Source organism: Coccinella septempunctata, chromosome 8, assembly GCF_907165205.1.
Source record: "Coccinella septempunctata chromosome 8, icCocSept1.1, whole genome shotgun sequence".
Taxonomy (NCBI): Eukaryota; Metazoa; Arthropoda; class Insecta; order Coleoptera; family Coccinellidae; genus Coccinella; species Coccinella septempunctata.
The window spans coordinates 17069170-17096462 of NC_058196.1; the positions used below are offsets into that span (position 1 = coordinate 17069170).

Genomic DNA, 27293 nt, shown 5'->3' on the forward strand with positions numbered 1-27293 from the left:
ACATCTCCAAAAGTGAACATTTTCGTTTTCGCCTTGTATTTCAGCAGTAAAAGTAGTTGGAATATTTCTGTTGGTGGCTTAAAAAGTTTCACAAAGAAGTGATACAGGGTCGAGAAAACCGCATGTCCCATCTAAATAATATACAGAGGTGTCTACGCGCGATGTCGCGCGACCATATGAACATTTATACAGGGTCTTTCACGAGGAACCTCACCCATATTTATACGGGAAACCACTGAACGTATTTTCATGAAATTCAGCACTTATGAGTATTTCACGATGCTGATGAAATCTAAAATATTTTCAAGGCTTGAGCACCTCCGGTTTTTGCGGAAATGAGGTCAACTTCCGTTTTTCAAATTAGAACACCATTTTTTCATTGCAGAAATAGATTCCTTAGAAAATTTCAAGTTATTTTGATGTAACATTTTTCAGTTTTGGTTGGAAAATTCTCTCTGAGTGGGAAAATTCGAAAAAAAAATCGAAAATAGAGCTCCGCTGAAACAAGAATAACTTCGAGGTTTTTGGATGGAAAATTTTCATTTTTGGGATTTTTCAAGATGTGAGATATGTTTTTTTAATATTCTCCAAACACTCGATTGAGATAATCCCAGATCAATCTCGGCATCTTTGAGAGAATTTTGAGGATTCACACGAAAATATGCAAGAACTGTAATGTCGTTGTTCTCATCTTCTACTACACTTTTTTCTCTGTGTATAGTTTTCTTAACGAAAGATCCGACATTTCTCAAGTTTGTCATGGTTCTGTTAATGGTATCTCTCGTTGGTCTGGGTCGGTCAGGAAACCTCTCAATGAACAGTCGAATCGTTCTATCTACAACTTTATTACATTCTCCATGAAGTAGAATGAGATTTAAATAATCTTCATTGGTAAAATTAGGCATAGTGATCGATTTTATAACTTAATACGAATTATAACCAAATTAATAGTAAACACAAAATGCTACTGAATAAAGAGGAATTTGTCAGATGTAATTAATGATATCTATCATTAAAAAAAAAGAATGTAAAACATGGTTAGTTTTTGCATATGGTTCATAAGGAATTATTTATTTATCACTGGAGAGAAAACCGATGGCCGATTAGTTGAAATAAAGAGGTTTCCGATACAAATTCGAATCAAAATTCGCCATCTATTTAGGAACCACCTGTAACTTTTTTCTCTTGCATATTAGGGTAGTAAAATCTAAAACATGGTTTAATTAACAGTTCCTGAAAATTTCATATTTTTGGCGTGAAGGGAAAAGAAATAGCTGAAAATTCAAAACGAAAAACATTGAATAACCTAGAAAATATCCACTTTAGGTCAAGGGTGTGATGCATACACTCACATTATTTTTTAACGTAGATTCAATATCTGCCATAAAAAAATGGGGTTCTAATATGAAAAAATTGATTTTTCACGATTTTGTCATCCCTAACTTTGAAAGCGATTTTTTCACCCCCTGTATCATAAATCGCGATTTCGATTTCTAAAGTGGATACATCAATCTTACATCTTGAAAAATCCCAAAAATGAAAATTTTCCATCCAAAAACCTCGAAGTTATTCTTGTTTCAGCGGTGCTCTATTTTCGATTTTTTTTTTCGAATTTTCCCGCTCAGAGAGAATTTTCCAACCAAAACTGAAAAATGTTACATCAAAATAACTTGAAATTTTCTAAGGAATCTATTTCTGCAATAAAAAAATGGTGTTCTAATTTGAAAAACGGAAGTTGACGTCATTTCCGGAAAAACCGGAGGTGCTCATGCCTTGAAAATATTTTAGATTTCATCAGCATCGTGAAATACTCATAAGTGCCGAAGTTCATGAAAATACGTTCAGTAGTTTTCCGTATAAATATGGGTGAGGTTCCTCGTGAAAGACCCTGTATAAATGTTCATATGGTCGCGCGACATCGCGCGTAGACACCTCTGTATATTATTTAGTCGCGCGGTTTAGGATCGCGCGTTGACGCGCTATCATCTGAACTAGGCCTTACACTGGAAGTTAAAATCGGGACTAAAAACGGGTTCATAATACAATTTTCAAAATATCGCTTATATATCATACACTAGTGACGAACATTTCTGAAAATTTTTCGAGTTTTTTATTCATCGGCATTCACTGAACATCATGAAGTAGAGGGCTGAGTTTTTTTCTTGCACCAATCATATTTTTCAGTGGACGTCAAAGATTTCAAGAGTATCTTGTTTCTCTTGATTTCTTTGTATATTTCGAGGCAGGATAGAGAAGAGTTCATCAATTTGTAGAATTAACATTGCCTTCACACACTCAATCGACAATTGCGTTTTGTCTGAACTCCGAAAGTTAATTGAGTTATTAATTAATGAAAATGTTCGTTCCACAGAAGCATTAGTTCATGGCAAAGAAAGCACGAACTCCACAAATATCCGCAGGTTAGGAATATCTCTTTCATCCTCTAGAATGTTCTTGAAAATGTTTAGCCATCTTAGTTCGGTTGTCTATTTATCTTTTTTTCTTTCATTCCGATAACACACTTTCGAACAGTTGGGTGTTGCGCAAACTTGACTCGTTGAACAAGTTATCTGCGATATTTGATTTCCAGAGATCCAAAATGGTCACGGTTTGATCTGTCTACCTTTACCTACTGTGAAACATGATGTTTCAATTGATCTTGAGAAAATTTTTAATGATGGTTTCATTTTTTGTTCTAGCAGATGAGAAATTTTGTTCAAAGAATGTTGTGATCAGTTTAGATGTACAATCTAGAGATCTGAAACTATGATTGTGGTTCAAAGTGTGATATGCTGAAACAAGTTCTTTAGCTGCACTCTCATTATCTTCAGAATCATCTTTGGTAACAAATTTTGTAATTGAAGATAAGCAACTGTGCCCAATATTAATCTCTCTCGAACATCGGTTACAAAATGCAACGTGAAGGATTAAGTTAATGTTTTTTGAGAAAAGTATATTACATCTACCTATTGAAAATAATGCATTTTTTCCCCAACCTTATATTTCTAATAGAAAATGATAACCACCTCACTAATATCTGTACATTTTCGAGCAGGTGTATCTCAATAATTGATAAGCGCAGGTACAATTATGGTTATTTATTCAAGATTTTGCATGCCTTTATCTGCAGAGTTATCTCTTATGATATGATGATAATTTTTCCTTTCCGAAATTATTATAATTTTACGTATGATTCAACAGAACATATTCAAATGTTCTCAGATTTCTTTGGGTTCCTGAGACATCGAAATAAGGGTTTTAGTTTGTTCAAAATGGTTTAGTGTTAGTTGGAATAACATTCATAAACTTCGATTTTCGTAATTGTAGTTCGAGCAATTTAGAGGTAAGTTTTTCGAAAAGCAGCATTTGAGACTAAATCCATATTTCACTTTAGAGTCGCATTTCAATGCACTTAGTTGACTTAGTCCTTCTCGTACATAATTATTTCAACTTGGACAAAAACTTCAGAAGGTCTCTTTATACATAGATATTATATTAGTTTATGTACTATCAGAGTCTATACTATAAATAATAGGAATAATTTTAAGGGTTTAACGACTCTTCTGTGGAATGGAATTACTCTTTTTTCTCAACCAAGCTTTCGCAATTATTTTTATTGCTTCTTCAGGGTTTCTACAATATAAAATACAAAGATCAATTTAATATATTATATACTATTATAATATATATTATATATTATATATGTCGCAGTCGGATACTAAAATCTGCCAGTTTGCATACTGAGTGGTCATTTTGTAAACTGGCAAACGTTTTCTGAAACGATTTCAAGAAACAGATCGTTTTATTTACAATCGGTCTGAAATTTTCAGTTAGTTTGTAAACCGCCTTAAAACATATCAGACGGATTGTCATATCTTCATTTCTTTAATCGTTTCGCCTGAATATTATTCAGTTTTCAGTTTCTTGAATGGAGAAGTGCAATTTTGTAGATTACACCGGCTCAATATCTCTATCAATTGGAAGAGTTGGAAAAAGCATTATACGAGAATATTTTCAATCGAGAATTACTATTCTGGTAAAAAATATAACCTATATAAGGTTCAATATAATATCAGGGTATCATAAAGAGATGTTTTTGTTTCAAGGTATATCAAAAATGCAATCGCAGTGCATTTGACCGTCCTTGCTGCCAGAAGTAATAGTAACTGAATTCAATATAAGAAATATGGTGCATTCCTTCCCATTGCTTTTCCTTTTTGTTTTCTTCCGATAATAAAATATTAAATAATGAATAAATAAAGTTCATTCTGTTAATCAACATACAGTTGTTCTCACAGAAATATTAACAAAATATAAATGCATTTGCTAGATGAATTTCTTATTACAAGTTTGAATTTGTCAGTATTCAATAAAATCACACAACTAAATGTTCTCAATAAACTTTTTAGGGTTTCACTCCCAATCTCTGAAACAAAATCAATTAAAAATGAAATAAACGATTTGCTCCTGCGTAAATTCTTCCACTAATTTTCGAATTATTTTGAAACGAGCGTATACCGAAAAAAGACACATACTAATAGATATTTGAATTTTTATTCCAATCACCAAGTAAGTGTCAAAAGAGGTATCATTAAAACACTTTATGATAGAGCTAATTTAATTTCATCTACACCCGAAATTAGAAATAATGAAGTTGACTTCATTAAACATTTTCTTAGGGATAATCAATACCCGAAAAATTTTATTGAAAAAACAATATTACATTTAGAGAGAAAAATGACTAACCAAAATCGTAATAATGATCAGGAACAACCAACAAACCGTCAAGAACAACCAAATTTGTTGAATGTAATTCATTATGTTAATGGCCTTTCAGAAAAAATAAGAAGAATCGGTTCGAAGTTCAACATACGAACTGTTTTTAAAACGCAAAATGATTTAAGATCTATATTAACAAAAACTAAACCTTTGAACGAAAAACAAAAATCAAAAAATTGTATTTACAACATACCCTGTATTTGTGGTAAATCTTATACAGGTGGAACGTCCAGACCTCTAGAAATAAGAAAACGCGAACATAAAAATAATATTAAAAATAGAGAAATTAATCGATCACAAATCGCAGATCACATTTGTTCTAATACGGGAGACCACATGATGGATTGGGACAACACTAAAATTTTAATGACGGAACCAGACCATTTTAAACGAAAAATTAAAGAGTCTACGTGTATTCTATTGGATCAAGATAATAATTTGGCAAATTGTTCGGTAGGAATAGATCATATTTGGATCAATTTACTAAAGAAGGAACTGTCATCCGGTAATTTCAAAATTAAATGAATCAACGTTTCTATGCAGTCTCTGTTTCTGTGTGTTGACAATTAGTGTCAAGCAAAAGCCACAATTCAGAAGATTTTCAAAAAGAGATTTTTCGTCTGATGAAGGAGTCTGATATAGACTCCGAAACGTTACAACTTAGAATTATTTCAACGTTATTAATTTTGAGTTCATTGTCAGGCAACAATTTTTTCTAGTTAATTTGCTCCTGACAAATTAGTGCAAGAATTTACGCAGGAGCAAATCGTTGATTTCATTTTTAATTGATTTTGTTTCAGAGATTGGGAGTGAAACCCTAAAAAGTTTGTTGAGAAATGCAGAATCCTCCCAGAATAAATTTCAATCGATATCGTACACTAGCTCGAAATGTTCTCAGCGATTTGGTTAGTGCAAAAGCACTAAAATAAGCAATTAATAAAAGATAGGTATAATGAAAGGATTCTGCATGAATATAGGAATATGGAAAATATAAATAAAATATAAATTACTCTCTCAAGTGTTCCACACTTCTCTCCGAATCAACATTCTTAATTTGGATTAGACAATTGAAAATAAAAGTTGTTTCTGAAATGTAAAAGAAACCACCTCAAAAACCGAAGTCGGCGATATATATCAAAGAAGCCGAAAAGATGGATGAGTTGAACATAAAAAACTTTCGAAAAGGACGTGGCCACTACTTTGGGGAACCAGACAGTCTGGGATATTTTTTATAAGTAGAATGCGAATGTACCTTTGATAATAATAATAATAATAATAATAAAGCTTTATTTTACCCAACAGGAAAATCCCAATTATTGGGCAAAGAAATATATGTTACGTGTTACAGTTCAAAAATTTACACCATAAAAATATAAGAAAGGAATTATAATTATAATATATATAAACATATGCAGCCTTTGCTCGGAAAAGACCGAAACCGATACACGCGATATGAAATTCCAACATTCCACTCAACACAAACTCAAGTCCTCAAACTAACTAAACATATTCAACTCCAGTCTGTCAGCACTTCGACATATACTATAAACAGGGCACCGTTCGAATATATTTGTACGAGCCGTAGGTAGATAAAACACCTCTCTAGATCTCGTTACCAATCTTGGAAAGTTCAAACTCATTTTGGAGAGCAAATATGGGCAGTCTATTCTGTAATTTAAAAGTCTTTGAGCAAACCTGGCACATTGCTCCTCACGCCTCGCAAGAAGGGATGATATCCTCATTTCACTCATAATAATTGACAAATCCGCCCCACGCTCAGGAAACCTTCCAGTACTCCTAAATGTTACATATTTGAAAAACTTTCTATGTATGCGCTCCAGTGGTACAAGGTGACAATTGTAGATGGGAAACCAGATCAAACTGGCATATTCTAGTTTACTGATCACGTATGTAAAGTACAAGCTTCTGAGAATCGATAGATCTTCAAATTCTGCAGTTGATCTGAGCACAAATCCCAATGTTCTGCTAGCCCTAGTACATATTTCTTCGATATGGGAAATGAAACTGAGCGTAGAGTCGAATAAGACTCCAAGATCATGAATCTGATCCTTTACATTTATCAGCTGTCCTGCCATATGATAGCCGAAAGTAAGTGGTTGCGATTTCCTCGTGAATGTGATGCTGAAACATTTTTCCATATTTAGTATCAATTTGTTACGCAAACACCACTCGTGCATATATTCCAGGCTTGATTGAAGGAGTAATTGATCCAAAGCATTAAGTATTCTTAGGTAGAGTTTGAAGTCATCTGCGAACGCTAACACTGGACACTTCAGGGAAGTTAGAAGATCATTCATATAGATTATGAACAACAGTGGTCCCAAGTTGGATCCCTGCGATACGCCACAAGAGAGAATATACTCAAATGATTTAAAACCGTTGTAAAACACATAATTGACTCTTCCCTTCAAATATGACCTCAGAAGTCTCACATATCCAGGACTCAGACCAAAAGATGACAGCTTCTTCAGGAGAATACCATGATCAACCGAATCGAAAGCTAGTGACAAATCAGTATATACCACATCAACCTGACCCCCAACATCCAAACATTCCGCGATATATTGAGAAATCGCAGCCAAATTGGTCACAGTAGATCTTCCCTTTACAAATCCATGCTGTCGAGTGGATATATATGAGCTGACATTGAAATAAATATGCCCGTGAAGTAACTCCTCGTACACCTTGGCGAAATTAGACAAAATGGAAATTGGTCTGTAATTATTAACTTGTGATTTGTCTCCCTTCTTGAATATAGGTACCACACGAGCTCTCTTCCATCGGTTAGGAAATGTGGAGGTCCTCAAACTCAGGTTTATTATACGATGCAATGGTACGGCCAACACCTCACTACAGACCTTCACTACAAATGACGGTATAGCATCATCTCCGGCCGTTGACTTGTGGGGAAACTTGGACATGGCATTGTAGATATCTTCCTCAGAAATTAAAGGCTTCGGAACTGGTGGTAACTGAGTGAATTCGTCAAGTTCACTCTCCTCCTCAACAGGCGCCGTAGGTACCATGCCGGAAAAATGTTCTGCAAATAGAGTAACAATATTCTGTGGACGCTCGTGGGAGGTTCCGTTATCATACATTATTCCTGGAATCCTGGTGGTTCCCTGTTTCTGGTTAATGAACTTCCAGAGGTCAGATGGACTGGACCTAAGATTAGCCTGTATGTTGGTTAGGTATTGATTGTACGCTGAGGATATTTCCGTTTTCACTAATGATCCTACACGTCCGAACTCATCCCGGTATCTCGAGTCTCGAGTTGACAGCCATTTCGAACGATAAAAGCTCTTTAGTTGAATATGACGTTTAATTTCCGAAGAAAACCACACAGGATAACGACGGCCACCAGAAGTGACCCTCCTACGAGGCACATATTCATCAAAAAATTGGTACAATTGGTTATAGAAACAATCCAAAGCACTGTCGACCTGATCGAACTCATCTAACACTCTCCAGTCAAATTCACCAATTGACGATAACAATCCCTCAAAATTAGCTTTTTTGAAGTCATAAGAAATGTGATCTTCCTTCTGAAAATTAATTTGACTCTGCTGGGTAGGATGCTTCAATAAAACATTCAATGCAGGGTGATATGGATCCTCAGGGACAAAGGGAGCATCGCAGCGGTCAACAAACACATTGAGAGTATCCGAAGCCAGCACCAAGTCCAGCAGCCTGCCATCTCCGTTCCGCACCTCATTTACTTGTCTTAGCCTCAGAATGTCACAGAAATGACACAAAATCATATCTTTGGGACAGCCGCAGCCACCCTGTCTAAAATTTGGAACGTTAAAATCACCCACGATTAGAAGAGTCTCACTCAGAAACCGTAGTTCCAGAGCTGATGTGAAAGTTTCGAGTTGAAAAGCCGATACGTCAGGTGGTACATAGACCGCACAAATAATGAAGGGAGACGAAACAGAACACCGGCACAGCACAACATCTATAAGTGGCACGAGATCCCTCAGAAACTTACTATCGAGTTCTTCAAACTTTACACTGTCTGCAAATGCAAGCAGGACACCACCACCACGAGAACAATGCTGTAGCCCGGTGGACAAACCTCTCCATCAAGGACAGACTCACCAAGCCATGTTTCACTAACACAAACTACTTCATATGAACACTCACACAATGATTTGAAGAACAGTGGTATCTTGGTATTGAGTCCCCTAGTATTTTGATAATACAAAGATATAAACTGAGATTGATCTTGAGCACGACCAGAGGCAAGATCAGCTGGGGCAGACCTGTTGGTAAGCTTCAGTTTTCCGATGCCGAGCCAACGATTGTTGGTACGCCACCCACATATTTTATTCTCAAGTTCGACTCGCCCTCGGACCGGCGGCGATCTAGTTCCGATTTAACAGTTTTAAAAACTGATATCTGCTGACGTGTTCTATCGGGGGAAACCGACAAATGTGCGAATTCTTCCTTGATTTTGATCCTCTTGAACTTACGCATAATAAGTGGAACATACTCGGCGGTGGACAAACGCATCCGTATGGGTCGAGAACGTACGTTCTTCGTCGGATCAAACTTCCCGAGTCTAAGAGGCCTCACGTCCTCATCCAAAATCTCACATTCCGCCAGCACAGCCTTCACCAAGGACGTGTCCTGTCTCACCTGCTCCAGCCTGCTCTCACCCTCCTCCACACTTCCATAAATGATTATATTCTGAGAACGTTTGGTCCTTTCGAACATCTCACAAATTACTTCTTCATTAGTCATTATCTGTTGGGGCGGAGGATCAACAGACATAGAAACACCGATGTCATTGGTTCGAGCCTGTTTTAGTTCGCGTATTTCATCTCTCAAATCGTTTATCAGCTTCAAAATTTTTGGGATCTGATGAAGTCCCTGCTCACACTCAATACATATATATTTAATTCTACGCTTACTGTTGGGACGCAGTTCAAAACATTTAAGTTCTGCGCCTGTCAAGTCTGAGCAAGCCACATGCACGAACCTGCTGCAACCATCACAACGGATTAACTTATCAGAACTTTCGTTAACTGCAGTGTTGCATCTGATGCAAGACATGATGCAATGAATGTATTCCGAAGTGGTTGCTCACGTACTGGTGATAAAGGATGATAAACAGGGATACTTTTCACAACGGCCGGGCCTATAGCCGGTGATGTTGTTCTTATTGCCGTTGGAGGTTGGGTTAACGTGTAAGTATACGCGACAATAAATAAATTTGTGGGTATCCCTGTGGTTGGTGACCTAATTGAATTTTCATCCGGTTCTTTGAATTTCTATATACGAGGATATATTGAAAAATTCTTAGCTTACTATAGAACCAAAAAAAATTTCAATGTCAAAATATTTTATTACTCAACATATTTTCCTCTTAATTGGATACATTTATTACAGCGAACCTGCAATGTCTCTAGACCTTTCAAAAAATATGTTCCTTCTTGCTCTGCAAACCAGACCCTCACAGCTTTTATTACCTCCTCGTTGGAAGAAAATTTACGACCTTTGCATGGCAACATGAGATTTGTGTGCAGGTGCGTTGTCCTGCAAAAACAAAACACCTTTGGATAGCTTTCCGCGTCTTTTCTCTTAAATTTTTTCCCGTAGAGTGGCCAGTTATTTCGAATAGGATATTGTTCTACCCTTATCCAAGAAATCAGTCATGATTACTTCATGGCAATTTCAAGAAAATGAAGCTTTGAACTTTTCCAGCAGATTTTTGGACTCGAAACTTCTTAGGTCTTGGAGAACCAGAGTGTCGCCATTCCATCGATTGTTGCTTTGTTTCTGGATCGTAGAAATGTACTCAAGTCTCATCCATAGTAACAATTCGGTTTAAGTAGTCTACATCGTTTTCAAATCGAGCACAGATCGAACGCCTTGCACAATCAAACATTTGGGGATCCATTTTGCAGCAATTTTTCTCATGTCAAAATAGACGTGAACTATATGATGAACGCGTGCGTATGAAATATTCAGTGGATCAGATATCCATTTTAGCCCAATTCGACGGTCTGATAAGATCATGTCATGAACTGCATCGATATTTTCATTTTTCGGGGACTGACACAGAAACTGGCCTTCCCGATCGGTCATCATCTTCAATGGAAAATTCACCTCTTTTGAAGCTTGCAGTCCAATTTTTCACGGTCGTATACGAAGGACATAGATCACCAAGGGTATTGAGCATATCTTCGTAAATCTGCTTACCTCTTAACCCTTTTAAATACAGGTACTTGATGATGGCTCGGAACTTAAATTTTTCGATTTTCACAATTTTGGTGGACATCTTCTTTTTTTAATTTATTGCGTAACTCTGGTATACTTTTTTGACCTCAAACATCACACTGACACTTCTAATGAGTTATTGTTCGTTGCTATAGTAACGTAATATTTTTTTTTATGCATGAAACTGGTCTAGGCTAACTAGATATCAATACATCCTCGTATTACGTTGATTTTTTTTCAACAAGCTCAAAATGCCACCCCTTAATGCTTGCGCCCTAGGCGGCCTACCTTGCATAACCCTTGGCAACGGCCCTGCTCAAACGGGGTTCCACAAACCTTTTATTTCCTGAACAACGATTTGACAGTCAACTATACTCCTTTCACTTTTTTTTAGCAGTCGGTTGGCCATGGAAATTTGACATATTTCACTCTATATAGTACGAAAATGTGGGGTTATGACGCTTGTCAAAACATTTTTGGGTTTTAAATCAACGCTATGTTGCCCATTCTACGTAAAAGTTTCTGTTATTACGTATTTTATCACAATGTCGAATCCCTTCGAAAAATATGTGACGAACATAATTGAAGTTTATACAAACTGATTGAAGGCATACCAAATCCAGTTATTTGGATGGAAAATACAAAAGTATAATATTATAATATGCACTAACTTGAGGAGAATTAATGTTCGTTATCTTCTTTGGCTAAAGTTTGAATACGTTGCATCAGTTGTATATTTCAAAAATATTAACCCGAAGATGAAATACATATATGATGCAGTGGTTGGAAATATGGGTATCTCTCGAAGGAATTAACAGATAATTGCAAGAATGTTAAATTATTCAATAAAAATCATCTTGCATCAATATAAGTAAAAGGAATTAAAGCAAGTTTCAATCAAGATGAACTTCACCTTTGAACAAAAATTTCACTTGAATAAACCATTAGCAGAACAACTGGAGCGTATTTGTGGGTGTTCATCTTAATGCATTGAGATAATAATAATAATTAGGTAGTTATTGGTACCTTAAGACATTTACAATGTATAAGACAAGTCAAATGAAAAATAGAAAAATCAATTTTCGGGAACTTATTCTACGATGACATTCATCGAAAATCCTGTAGTAAACTTTTCGCATTAATTTACTCAAACATAAAATTCTCAAATGCCACCACTTTTTTGGGTCTCCCAATAGAAGGAAATTCTTTGTCATCCTCTTCATTCACAATCTTTCTGACTGGTGAAATATTCAGCTGAAATATAAGTCGTTTAGATTCAGATGAAACATTATTCTATTCTCTTACATTGAATATGTTCGCTACCGTCTGACGTAATGTGGATTTTAGAATATCAGGGTATAAAACTATTTGAATGAGCGTACCGCGTACCTAAAAAGCACTTTCTTAAACCATGTCTCTTTTTTCAATCAGTTTCGGCATTTTCGTAATATTAATTGATATTAGTTGTGGCAACGGCGATATGACATTAACGACATTTCATGAGTGCCAGCTTTACTCCGTTCTAGTTACAAAAACTTGAGAAAATTATTTCATGGCCAAGCGACTGCTAAAATAAATGTGAATGCAGTATATGTATTTAATTTCTGGAAAAAAGTTCGATGAACTTCAGTTTCAAAATTGGTACAAGTAAAAATATTTCTCTCAAAATAGACTTTAGTCAATCCTATTTAAGTAGGCACATTGTTTCAGATTTCCTCTATTGTCTTGCGTTTTCCTATATTCGAGTTTCGCTCACCTCGTAAATGTTGAATTCATATTAAATCTGAATGTGAATGAAGATTTTCAGTCGAGCTCAGATCTATAGTTATTAATTCTATCTCGTTTCTTTCGAAGCGACAGAGGATAGATACCAGATCTAACACTATTATGCGATAGCGAAATAAGCGATTTCTTCCTGAAAGAAATGAAGAAGTTAATTCCAACTAGATGAAGCACGAGCACGAACCGCGTCCAAGATCGCTGTTCTGCCATTTATAATGAACACACCGAAGGATGTTAAAGTTCATGCTTATCACAGTGTACGGTCAACGACAATTTTACAAGAAGTGTCGCCTTCGCGAGGCATATTCGGCTCGACGAATTAACGGATCATTAAGTGCAGTTGATTGTGGCAAAAAAAAATTCTGAAGGATTTCGTTCACCTCCTCCGGGGGCAAGGTCAGTGTACTTCCTCGTTTCTTCTCTTTATTCGAATCTGTTGCGTCTATCCGGTTAATTAGTCGGGTTATTTTTAAACTGGATATTTTTTATTTTCGCGAGTCTCTCGGTCAACTACAATGTTATCAGTGCTGGAGAATAATGTCTCGATTAAAAATTTGGTAAATGAAATGATAAGGAGATTCACATAGCGGTCTGTCGATTCCATGAATAGGCATTTTTATTAATACCTATATTAATTTCACACTTGTCACCATTTATATTTTGAATGAATGTTCGACCTGAAGGATTTAATTGGTGCTTTTTTTTAATTATCCTCAAAACACAAATACTGACAAATTCCGTTGCCCGGAACTTCATTGGTAGGAAAAGGATATTTTTAAGATAATATTCTGTAACCTCATAAATTATTTATTTTTAATGAACCTAAATACAACTGTATCATTCGCGATCATTAGATGATACATAAAAATCTTTCCAAAAAAATTTTACGATCCAATCATTTGTTATTTGTTTTTTTAAATATACTGTAATCATGCTTGAATGCTTAGATTTTCTGAATTAGCTTATTTTACATATGTACTGTAGAACTTTTTTATTTTTTGGGTGCAGAGAGCATTATGGTTATGCTAAAATGTCTGTTTTTTTGAAAATTTTTGTAGAAAGCAATCATGAGAACTTTCAAGGAAACATGCGGAAATAATATTCACTGAAAAAAATTGAGAAGCTTGGGTGCCAATCATATTTTTGTTTTTGAGAGCTTCTTTGATAACCGCCTAATTTTCTCAAGATTACCTACGTAATAAATACATCCATTGAATTGTGTACAAATAGATTAAAAAATTTCGATTCATCTTATATCAACGAGAGTATTTTTTCTCCATCAAGAATGGTGTATATGTTACGGGCAATGTAAATAATTGGGCATTGTTTATAATGCCCGGTCAATTTGAAAAGTGCTCAAAAGGATATGACAAAATGATAAATTATGTTGCAAATATTACATTGCCCGGTCATTATGTATAATGCTAAAAGTCAAGTGGGCAATTTGAAAATCATTTTTATTCATATTTCTTATAAAAAATGACAAATTTTTACATACCTTACTGATAAAGTAACAAACAAAAAATAACAAATGAAATTCCACATGCTCACAAACAAACGGGTGGCGATGAAATAAGTACAAACAAAACTTAAATCCAAATAAAAATAATGTATTACATATGTACGTACTTACAAATTTATATTTACACAAAATGTCAATATGAAGCAATACATAGAGGGTCTATTTATTAGAGCAGCTTCCACTTTGGTGACATTTCGAGTTACATAGCTTTTTTTCTTCACGACACTTGCACTATAGCCTTGGTCCCCTGTCTTGGATGACAATCTTACACATTCTCTTAGTGAAATCTCTGTCTGTGGAATATCTTCGCCATATATAAACTTCTCATTACATATTGTAAATTGGTTCCTGGCATAAAGTTGATTTAGAATTCCGTGTTTCGTGCCTAATTTATACAGATTAGTATCTGTTACTTCAAGAACAAATGCCAAAATATTTCTTCCATCGGTGCGACCTCAGTCAACATCTGGAACTCGAACTCTAACTGTGTCACCTTTTTTAGCATCAGGGTATTTTGAGTTAGAAGTTTGAACCATTTTTTCAGCTTGTTTTTTTAGATTGTTTGCTGATATCTGCCTAATTTTCAATATGTCGGCTTTCCTTTTTTTCACATAGGGTTCTTCCAAGGAATCTTCATGCCCGAAAGATTCTTGAAATTCTTTATTATGTAAATCAGGACTTGGTTTAGCTAGCAAAGTTGAAGTTTGAACATAACTATCTAGAGAAAGTTCTTCCTCCTCATCATGTTGACTTGGACCCGGTAGCTTCGCTAACACATGTGATTCAGGTTTATTTTGCAGCGGACCTTCTTCTACAGACTGTAAATTGTTCTGATCTTTTACTTTTTTTACTAGAACTTCTAAGTCCTCTTCACAATTTATATTATGCAGAACGTCTGTGGGTAAAAAACTTTTTAGGCCAAATTTTAACTTTGTCCCAAACATGGCCTCATACAGAGTACAGTTGATGCCACTATGATGAGCTCTGTTCTTCATAAGCTGTACAAAACGTAAGCCTTCTGACCATTTACTGGTGCTATTGTCTTATAGCCACGAACAAAGCATATTTTCCACGTCCTGTTTCGCACGTTCTACGGAACCCTGACTTTGAGAGTGTCTGGGCTTCCCATGCACCATCTTCAACTCGGGCCACATGCTACATAGTTCTCTGATAGTACTGTTAGCAAATTCTCTCCCATTATCACTTTGCAAAATACTGGGTGCACCAAAAATTGAAAAAATATCCAAAAGCACATAAGGTACTTCTTCTGCTCTTTTGCTTTTAAGAGGTCGAAACTGAATAAATTTAGTAAGATGGCCTTGGTATACAAGTATGAATTTATATTGATCATCTGCATGTCAATTAAATCGACTTGACATCTTGAATTCATATTCTTACTCAGTATCGGTCTAACAACTAAGCCTTTTTTTGGCACACTGTGTTTTCTTTCGCAGGTCATACATAAATTTAGATACGTAACAATCATTTCCCTTGTAATGTTTTTATACTTTGAATTCAGCTCTTTTTCCATACGGTTTCGACCACCGTGCCCAATTGATATATGTGCATCATGTAAGAGTTGAAATATCTCTTCCCAATGTACGTAAAATCTTATCTGTTCTTTACCTTCCTCTACAGGAACTATCAACTTTTCCTTCTCGTCAATAGTCATTACGTCAAATCTACGTAAACGCTGATAATCCTCGGGTTTTTTATTTACCACTTTGCTCCTAGATGTTTTAACCTTTTCTATTAACTCCAAGTATTGTGGCTTTGTGAGAATTTGTGTATTCTGAGCTTTTGACGAACATAATTCATCCAGACGTTCATTAAAACGATGCTTCATGTCACTGACATCAGTTACTAACTGTTCCTGCATTTTATTTTATAGAAAAATCACTAACACTAAATAAACAGAACCCAAAGTCAATTTAAGACATACATCAATAAGCATTGGTCGCACATAAGCTAAATAACATTCAAAAACAAAAATAAAGCGACGCAAGCCACAGGTACCGGCGCAGGCGACAAGCGACTGAAAGAGCAAGCGCAAATAGATTGTCGCTACCCTAAAATGGAATAGCGCTTGCTCTGTACAGTTCACAACCGTTGCAAACCACTCTACGAATAAACCTAATGAATGCTGATTGGCCAGCCAGAATCACACCACACGCACGTGGTTGTCCCATTGCTGTCAATTAATCAAAGTGCCCAAAGAAGTAATAGCGGTATTTATAATGACCGGGCAATGTGAGAAATTATCGTAAAGTAATTCAAATTTATCAAATGGCCCAATTTTAATGGTCATTATTCATAATAACCAAGCATTATGAATACTGACCTAAATAATTACATTGCCCGTAACATTCATTCATTCATTGCTGTATCCCGTTACCGGGAATGAATCTACAAAAAGAAGAAGAAAAAAAAAAAATTCGAACAGACTTGTAACTTCTTAGTGCTAGTTGCGACTGTGTGCCCTCCTGTGACTAAAGAGACCCAACCGTGACCTGCAGATCCTTCCACACTCAGGGCATGGATAGTCTACAACCAGATCTGGCCGCCGCTGTATCCTTCTCGATTCTCCACTATAACTGTGGACCAAAGACCTCCACTGTGACCTGTCTAACGCTAGTTGTTCCCAGTTATGATTAGCATTAACTGATTTTAGGGATTGATGTAGTGTATCCTTAAACCGCTTATACTGGCCTCCTGGTTTCCGGGCTCCCTCAGTGAGTTCGCCGTATAGAGCTATTTTGGGGAGTCTTGTGTCTTGCATCCTCAGAATGTGGCCGCTCCATCTGAGTTGGGCCCTCGTTACTTGAGTCTCAATTGTTGTACAACTCGCGCGCTGCAAGACTTCTGCATTCGAAACTTTGTGGAACCATCTGATGTGCATTATCTGTCTTAGATGACGTTGCTGCGTCTGTTCAAGCTGTTTAATATGTCGCCTGTAGGGAGTCCAGCTTTCGCTTCCGTAAAGAAGCGTTGGGAGGACCACTGCTCTGTAAACAGCTGTCTTGGTCTTCAGATTGAGGTCGTGATTTTGGAACACTCTGTCCTTCAGCTTCCAGAATGCCCGTGATGCCGAATTGATACGGTTGTGTATTTCCGTGTCAAGGTTAGCCCTAGTATTTATGAAGCTTCCCAAGTATTTGAACTGCTCAACCTGTTCTAGAGTTTCATTGTCCAGGCTGATATCTGTTTGAAGGCTTTCTGGCGGACTTACCAGGATTTTGGTCTTGTCAATATTGAGTCTAAGGCCTAAAGCTTCGTATATATGTTTATAGGTGTCCATCATTATCTGTAGATCCTCTGAGCTGCTAGCGATGAGTGAACAGTCGTCTGCATATTGAAGTTCCGTGATAAACTTGGTACGGGTTTTTGCTCTGAGGCGCTTCAGGTTAAACAGGCCTCCATCAAATCTGAATCTTATCCCAACACCTCTTACGGGCATGCTCATGTCAGCAATTATCGATACAGCTATGGCGAAAATATTGAACAGTAAAGGCGCTAATACGCAGCCTTGTTTTATTCCAGAGTTGGTTGAGAAATGGTCGGTTGTAGAGCCATTATGCTGTATTCTAGCGGTGTTGTTGGTATGAAGGCTTTTACACACTGCTAGGAATTTTTCGGGTACTCCTAGACGTGCCATGATTTTCCAGAGCGCTCTCCGATTCACCGAGTCGAATGCCTTGCTTAAATCGATGAAGGCTGTATAAATCCTTGATTGTTGTTCACGGACCTTTTCTTGTAGCTGTCGAAGTGTAAAAATTAGGTCCACCGTACCTCGATTTGGTCGAAAGCCGCACTGGGATTCAGGTAAAAGCCTCTCTAAGAGTGGAACCAGACGATTAGCCATAATCTTCGAGAGAATTTTACCGGCCACATTAAGCAACGATATGCCCCTGTAATTGTTGCAATTCGACGTATCGCCTTTGTTCTTATAGAGGTTGATAACTAAAGCGTCTCTGAAGTCTTGTGGCACATCTCCCTGTTCCCAGATCTTGCGGAATAGTATTAGGAGACTATTGACAATGTCCTCATCCAAGGCTTTGAATATCTCCGCCGGAATGCCGTCTAGACCAGGGGACTTATCATTTTTCATATTTTTAATCGCGCTTATGATTTCCGACATTAAAATTTCGTCATCAAGCGATGTCATCGGACTATACGCGGGAAGCAGTTCTAAAATGGATAAATCCGAGTCGTTATTTTGATTCAAGACCTGTGAGTAATGCTCCTTCCATCTTTCGAGAATTTTTCTATCATCAGTTAGAACAGCTCCATGAGCATCTCTTATAGGAAAGCTAGCTTTTCTGCTTGGACCGTAAACAGTTTTAATAGCTTCGAAAAAACGCCTGTAGTCATGGTTATCGGCGTAAGCTTGTATTTCTCTAGCTTTTTCTTTCCACCAGCTGTCCTTGATTTTTCTTATTTCTTGACGGACCTCGCGTTTTATGTTTATGAAACCTATTTGGGCTGCAACATCGCCAGGCTTGTTAATTGCGGTTTTCATCGCTTTGTGTTTTGCATCCAAAAGGGGTGCGATATGAGTTTCGCTGTCGGCAAACCAGTCTGGGGATTTTCGGGAGCGTTCCGTGCCCAGTATTTCCTTCGCTGTATTTGTAAGGGATGACTTGAAACGGAGCCAATGAGTCTCAATGTCGTCGTTATAATCCGGTGGTGTTAGGCTACTTTTGACGGCAGCTGTGAATCTGTCCTTTGTAGAAGGGTTTTGTAGTTTGGATATTTGAAGGCGCTCTCTTAGATACTTCGGCTTGCGTTGATATTTTGGGCGCATTGAGATTTTCATTTTCGAGATTACCAGCCTATGATCAGTCCAGCACTCCAGATCTGCTCTGGGTTTAGTGACCAACACCTCTTTCAGATCTTTCCTTCTCACGATCACATAGTCGAGGGTATGCCAATGCCCTGAGCGCGGGTGGCGCCAGGTCCCCCTTGAATTGGGTCTCGTAATAAAATAGGTGTTCGTTATACACAGATTGTGTTCTGCACAAAGAGCCAGCAGACGTTCTCCATTCGAATTGATGCTGTCTGTGCCGTGTTTCCCTATTATTCCCGGCCATAGTTCTGAGTCTTGACCTCTGCCCACTCTAGCGTTGAAGTCTCCAAGGAGAATTATTCGTTCCCGTTTTGGGATTTTACTTAATGTAGCAACGAGTGTTTCGTAAAAAGTGTCCTTTAAGTTGTCAGAGGAGTTCAAAGTGGGTGCGTATACTGCAATGATGTTCACAAACGTGTTATTCGCTGCAGGAAAACGTAGGGTCATTAAACGTTCTGAGATACCAACTGGATTTTCGGTAAGTTTGGCGGCCAGGTCGTTTCTAATGGCAAAGCCTACGCCATGTTGTCTGATTTCGCCTTCCGGCAAGCCTTTCCAGAAAAATGTATACGCTTGTTCTACCAAGCTACCTTCGTCCGAAAAGCGTGTTTCGCTTAAAGCAACTATTGCAATGGATGTTCGTTGCAGTTCCTTATCGATTAGGGCAGTACGCCTCTCTGGTCGGTCGGCCTTACGGCTGTCTAGCAAGGTTCTGACGTTCCATGCTGCAAAAGCTATGTGCTTTTCATTGGTGTTTGTTCGATGATTCACTCGCTCAGGCACCCTCCCCCGGAGATCCGAATGGGAGGGTATTTTACCTCCGGATGCGAATTTTGTCCTGTTCGACTGATCCATCTTTTTGTAGGAGCTGCGTTAGAAGGTGTTCAAAAGCTGCACTGATAACGCTGTCAGTGCAACTTTGGTTGCGGCTACGACCAGATTATCTTGTGGCACAGGTAACCTGAGACGACAAGGTCTGAGACGTAACTTGAGCAACGCAGAGAGCCATTTCCTGCTCAAGCCAATGTTTAGGCTACGTAATTGTGGGAAACAGAGTTATACCGCTCATGTTCGGTCGCCAGAGCCTCGTTCGTAAGAACAGGGTGCACCACGAGTAGGTGAGGTTGGCATTTGAGAGGAGAGGCTATAAAACGCATCCTTCCCCCTTACACCCCAGTAATATATACATATGTTACCGTAACATATACATATGTTACCGGCAAAGTGTATAATTCAGGCATTCTATACATTACCTATAGGCAATGTATTTAATGCCTGGATTTCTAGGCAATGTATGAAATAATACGAATGTGTTTGTCCATTTCATACTTCACCTATAGGCATTGTATACAATTCCTAGGTATTATATAGAATGCCTGCTGATCTGCCGGGAATGAGTGAAATGAAATGATTCAGGTGTGAATTCATTATCTTATCAGGAATGGGTATATACAGGATGGGCACAATTCGTTGTCTACTGAAGGGATCTCGAGAACTATGTATAAGAGCAAGAAGAAAACGTATGACACATTTCCGAGCTCTTTTTCAGAGAAACAATGAATGGTGAAAACCGTAGCCTCCTACTATTTTTCGTTTTTGAATTATTAGCAAAAAATGGGATTTCGACGATTTCGAAACATTCTCATAACCTTTTTGTCTTTGAACTTACAGATCGGAAACGCAGAATCTACTGACAAAAATTGTTTACCAATTCATAAATAACAAATTCAATAAAAGTTTGCATTTAAAAAAACGACAGTTCGCCTAGTCATTCGAAATGAAAAAATATTTTGAGCTCGTCAGTGAATTCTACGTAAAAAAATACCTGAAGAAGTTTCAAGTTTCAGATCTGTAACTTCAAAGACGAAAAAGTTATGAGCACTTTTCGAAATCGTCAAAATCTCATTTTCTGCTATAATAACTCAAAAACGAAGTATCGTAGATAGCCGCGGTTTTCACCATTCTTTGTTTCTCTGAAAAAGAGCTCAGCTCTCGAGATCCCCTCAGTGGACAACGAATTTTTTCCATCCTGTACTTTTTATTATATTTTTTAATATGTTGTAATTGATATTAAGTATATATGATTGGAACATTATTTTTTCATTTCTTGTTTTATGGAGTTTTGGAGATTTAGAGAGATATCTGAAAAACCATTCTGAATAAAAATTACTAATTTTTTATATCCTAGATGATATGTTCAATATTTTATTTTCATATAAAATGAACATCAGAAACACTCGTTGATCGGCCGCAATTTCGCAAGAACGAATGCGCTCCTTAAATAGTCAATGTATTCTTTCATGAATGAAATCTTACCTTAGAATTTTCTATACAATGCCTTGCCTAGGCATTGTATAGAATGCCGGATTTTACACATTGCCGGTATATATAGTTACTACTGAATTGTATGTGTATAAACACATTTGTAAAAACTATTCTACCTATTCTTAAGTTTTCTTTCATGAAGGTAGAACTCTTGTGAAGAATAAAAAGTTAGAAATAGATTCTTTTTTGGATAACCAAAATTTCACCTTGTGTTTACGAGTGTCTACCCTTCTAGAATCTATTCAAGCTTGGATACGACTAATCTAGTCACCAAATTAGCATTATGCTGTTGAGGGACCTTAAATCTTAATGAAAATTGAACGAAGAATAAGGTGGGAACAGTTTGAAACAAACAGCAGAATCTTATAACGGACGTAACCTTTGAGAAATATTAACCTTAGACTCTGTTTTGTGTTTCTCTTCTCAAAAGGCTTAATTTTAGTTGACGTAGTCGAATATTTTTTGGATTAATTGTCCCCTTGATGTGACATTCAATCGGTGGTTCCAAATGGATGGCGCTTAAGATGTCTAAAACTCTGGTGTATTCACTGATTCGATTTTGTTTTTAATTTCGTGAGGATATGGGATCAGTTTCGTTTTTTCCACTGTAGGTAGCGTTGTTTAGAATTTGGCAGAGCATTGTCATTTGATATTTGAAAATAATTTCCTACGACGTACGAATATTTTGTATTTATATAAGCGATTATTGGTGTGTGAAAATGTATTAGTTTCGAGAAAGGGGTGTAGAACATTCATTTATTCAACATGTCGTTCAGTAAGTTCAGTTTTCCATATGGACAATCAAGAGCTACAGCTAAGAATTCGGTATTGTTGGAATTTGAGGCAGAACCAAATCAGATGAACGAACATTCGGGACCGATATAGCTAAGTTTTATGGAAACTTCAGCAATATTTCAATGAAACTGTATTGGAAATACGTAATGTGAATTGTGAGCATGTATTGAGAATCAGAAATACATAAATCTATTCGAGTCTGTTACTTCAAATATTCTTCCTGAGTAGATATAGTGAAAATTTCCTTTCCGCCAACTGAATATATTGGATATTTGACCAATTAACTGTGTTTTATTAAAATCATATTGAATTACCCCCCTCACGAATTCAAGTTGTCAAGCGGAAATTATCTTGAAGAAGAACAGTAAATCCTCATCCGAACCCTTATTCGATAGTGTTGAAATATTGACAGATTTGTTTTTACAACGAAAATTGAACTGTAAAGCACAAATATTCCTTAACAGCTGACAAAATGCACCAGTTCAAGTTCATATTTTGAACTCGTTGGACGTTGATCCACATTCGATATCAACGCAAAACAAAATAAAACGAGAGAGTATCATCGGACTTCCTTTGGTAGAACAAGGATAGAACGAAGCAAATGACATGGTGGCGCCGCCACGAAACTGATCCCATATCCCCGATTTTCTGAAATATTGACGCTTGCAAAAAGTGACAAGTGCACACACCAGTGTTTAAGACATCTTAATGGCGCTCCAACCAATTCGTCAAGGAGGATCGAGCAGAAATTGAGTGAATTATTTTTGTTCAACCCGATCTCAAGATCTTACCCCATTAGATTTATATTTTTTATGTGACAGAATTAAGGAGAAAATACACTCGAACTCCATAGAGAACATACAAATATCCTGTGCATTTCACATGGTTTAGATCCCGCAGAAATACGAAAGCGTATCGAAGTCTGACCAAGATTTATTAATTTTGAGATATCCCGATCAGACAGAAACAAAACATTGAACATTATTCTGAATTAGACACATGGAAACGGTCAATTTCCACATCTGTTTGAATTTGGAGAAGAATAAGAACAAAATTCGTTCAGAATGTCTCAGAAAATATGCTTTTTAGTACAGTGATGTTATTTCCTCACCTACATGCTTTATTAATGTAGATTGCTGCCTTTAGGCTGTGGAACAATGCGGTTTCAATTTGAAAAAATTAAGATTTCATGTTTTCGAGACTGCAAACTTGAAACAACGCCAAATTTTTTAAAGAAGTGATGGAGATAATGGAATATAGGGCTGTCCATTTGAAAAACGGCAGATGGTGTTAATTTCGGTGAAACCGAGAGTCCCACAAATATCTTGAGGCAAAGCTTCACTCCGTTCATGTGACAACCTGTGTGTTCCTATATCGTAATTTTTAAATTTTTTCAGAAAATGTTATAGGTAAGCAGATTCCATAATGATTTGATTCAACGTGCAGACAGCTTTTATTGACTTGGATTATAGGACAACTAAAAAACATCAAAATAGGGGATTGCATATGCGTGTCATTCTAAGAGTAAACAGGCTCACACCCATTTTGTCAATGTTGGGCATAGACATAGAGTCTATATGTCTATGATGTTGGGTGCTCTACAGTGGCTTTCAGCGAAGCAAAGATTATATCATACATGAAATTTTAAAAGGTTCAGCACCTAATTATCTTTGAACGTTTATCGATTTTCTTGAAAATATACAGGCGATCGGACTAGGACTGTTGGGCGTTGGCAATTTTTACTTGAGCATAGTAAATTACAGGAGAATCATGAGTTCATTGATATATAAATAAAGGTTTTCAGGAATACAATGCTTTAATACCGAACAATATTGAAGAATTTTTCCTCGAATTATTCAGTTTGAGAGATTTTAATTATTTTGTATTTTTATTAGAACTAAACTAAATAGGCTTTTCTAAATAATGAATAAATTGAATAATTTGAATAAATTTATCTATCTAACATAAGGAGTATTTCTTACAATACTTTCAGTTGATGTAAAAAGAAAAAGATCTGTGCATTCGGGTGAAATAAGATGCACACATCCCTGAAGGTTTGTTCCTGATAAATTTGATACATTTAATATGGAATAATGTATTATTCGGAGGTCCATGTTCATTATAATAAATTGAGAATTCCCGATATTTAATGATAATTTCATATTGATAAACGAAATGTGACGCTATTAAAAGAGTATTCAGAGTAAATGGTCAGGAAAAAATTGCTTCTTATGAATAACATAGCATAGAAATAGAACAAATAAAGTTGAAATCATTCAAATAGGATTCTGGATTACCTACTAGGACATAATGGAAAGGTTTACACGTTTCAAAAATCGAAGCAATTACATACACACATCAGAAATCTTTGTTTTTCAAGAAAAATATGTTATTTCTTAATGATTCAATTGGGTTAGTTGTGCACAACTTTTATTTTTTATTAGAATAAAACAAATTCAGAAACTGATGATTCGAATCAAATTATTAGTTTTTCATACAACAACTGAGTTAATTATATAATTTTCTGAAAAGTGTCATAATTTGAATCCGAATCAAAATGGAATAAGATTTTGTATACAATGCGTGAATTATAAATGTTTATTCATGTGAAGAAAATTTAACTCAGGAGCCCGAAGGGGGAGTAGGTTTATTTCGTCGAATAATGTTAGTTATTAAGGGTTAGTTCATCGAAAAATAATTCTACTATAATGTGCTTGTTTTTGTACTATTGCGGATTCACTAAAAAATTCAGTAAATTTTTTGACTAAAATTTTTTTTAAGAATGTTTTTTAGACATTTTTAAGATGAACGTTTTCATATTTTTCTACTTTAATGAAAGGTGGTAGTATTATCTTACAAAAAACATTTTTTCATATATGTAGGGCCTTTATGTCCAAAGAAATCGATCGATCGTTGAAAGGGTCAGCAAAAATAAAAAAAATAATTTGAAATGGCGGCTATTCCAAAAATAGGGAGGTAAACCCCTCTAATGTGGGTGCTTTTGTATAAGGTATAGCTTGGATTGATTTTTGCTACGATTGCCATAAATCAACAGGAGCAAGATGACGTTTATCCACCGATGCTTATGTCATTTTATTTCACTTGTGAATATTTTTTTTATTTCACTGAATGGATAAACTTCTACTTACGCTTGTTGATATGTGTGGAATCATGTGGTCTCTAAACATCAAAATGATATGAATTTTTTAATTTTGTCAATTCCTATCGTTTTATACATCACTCTTATAACTATGTAGTTCTGAAATATTCTCAAAAATTAATAATATTTTATAGTTATCAATTTTTACCTTAAGGACTTGTCGATATCTTACGGTATAGAGAAACTTATTTAAACGAAGAGACATCAAATATTTTCGGACCAATTCAATAATCTCCCACATCTAGGTAAATGGAATATAATAAAATACTGTGATTTATAGCACCCTTATGGGAGAATTAACTTCGACCATTTCTTTCACCTTTGTCCAACCGGACTCTCTGTTGAATACAAATAGAATAAATCACCTAGTCAAACTGGTATCACAGCCTACTACCCTCTACGGCTCTTTTGATGGAAAGAGACGGTGTATCAAAACACCGGATAAAAGTAATACGAGAGGGGATACAAAAAATTTCATAGATAAATATATGGCTAGGACCTCATCGTGACTGCGAACCCTGAATTATTTTCGAGATTTTATCATGTACTGTCTGGACGAACAGTTTTGTATGTAGGGATGAAGGTATAATAGTTGACACTAGTGGATGTGTGCGGTAGAGTGTGGTGGTACTAGGTATTTTTCATATAACTCTGGGGAAAGTGAGTATTCCGATTTTTTTTATGTGAATGGAATTACTAATTGAACGTTAACACCTGAGAAAATTCTTCAGACAATAGTCTGAGTTTTGTCCGGTGTGATTCCATTATTGAAGGTTGAACACTGTATACAGTATGGAAACCACTTATGGAATAACAATAAAATTCTTTGTATCCTCATGTTATGAAAAATTTTAAAAAACACCCGGAAATATCAACTTTTGAATTCAAACATTTAAAACATAAATTTAAAAATATAGGGTGATTCGCTAAAATCCAACACATTCCTTTCTCTATATTTAGAATGGAACACCCTGTATGTTTTATATGTATATTATTTAAAGCTCCTTAACAACGTGATTTCAATCAACTATTAATGCATGGTATATTATGCATAACACCGGGTGAAATAACTACAGAAATGCGAAATATTTCTCAACTCAAACTTTTAAAAAAAGTTGGAAAGGAGACTGTGTTATTGCCAAGAACGAGGTGGAGAACCTTTGTTATTGTACAAAATAGACTACACATACAAACACGAGCATTTAAATGCAATTTAAATATACAGGGTTATTCGAGCAAGTCCAGCACAGCCCTGTATACTGTATATTCTTATATTTGATTATCTGATTTCAACGAACTATATCATAAATGGTCTATTATGAACAAAACCGGATTTTCCATAGTATTTATTGGTTTCAAGAAACTGTATACTTAAATAACATGATTTAATTTAGATCTTGGAATTTATTTTCTAAAAGTAACTTTTTTGTCTTGGAGATTGGGGATCTGAGAGAGATAGAATCCACCGACATTCTAAAAAAATTTTTCCTTTTTTTGTTTTCGAATTATGAAGCAAAGCTGTATTTTTTATGCAGACAGTTATTGAGTTCGTCATTTATGAATTCGAAAAACAATAATACATTTCATAAATATCTATTCAGAGTGAGTCTTTGACTCGTACAAATATTTTAACAGTAGATTCTTGAGGTCAAAAGAAACACATTTTAGCCATACCATTTTTTCCGATTCTGCCCTGATAAAAAGATATAGTCGTTTTAAATTTTCATAATGAGCTGTACCACCCCTGAAAAAACAGAATTACTTTAAGAATAACTAGCTACATCTGTGACACTACACATCTGTGGATCTTTTGAAAATAGTTGCATTCGGTCAAAGTA

The 27293-nt window shown here is 36.1% G+C and overlaps 1 protein-coding gene across 2 annotated transcripts in view; it reads left to right on the plus strand.

Annotated features, from left to right (window-relative positions):
• Window positions 1–3194: 3194 nt before the first annotated feature.
• LOC123318783 (ecdysone 20-monooxygenase) overlaps window positions 3195–27293 on the plus strand; it is a 48409-nt gene continuing 24310 nt past the window's right edge. Inside the window, exon 1 of one of the 2 annotated variants that reach the window (XM_044905523.1) lies at window positions 3195–3343. The gene's annotated coding sequence lies outside the window, so the exon portion shown is untranslated. Of the gene's footprint in view, window positions 3344–12961; window positions 13204–27293 lie in introns of those variants that run through there. The other variant, XM_044905522.1, reaches the window with a different exon arrangement.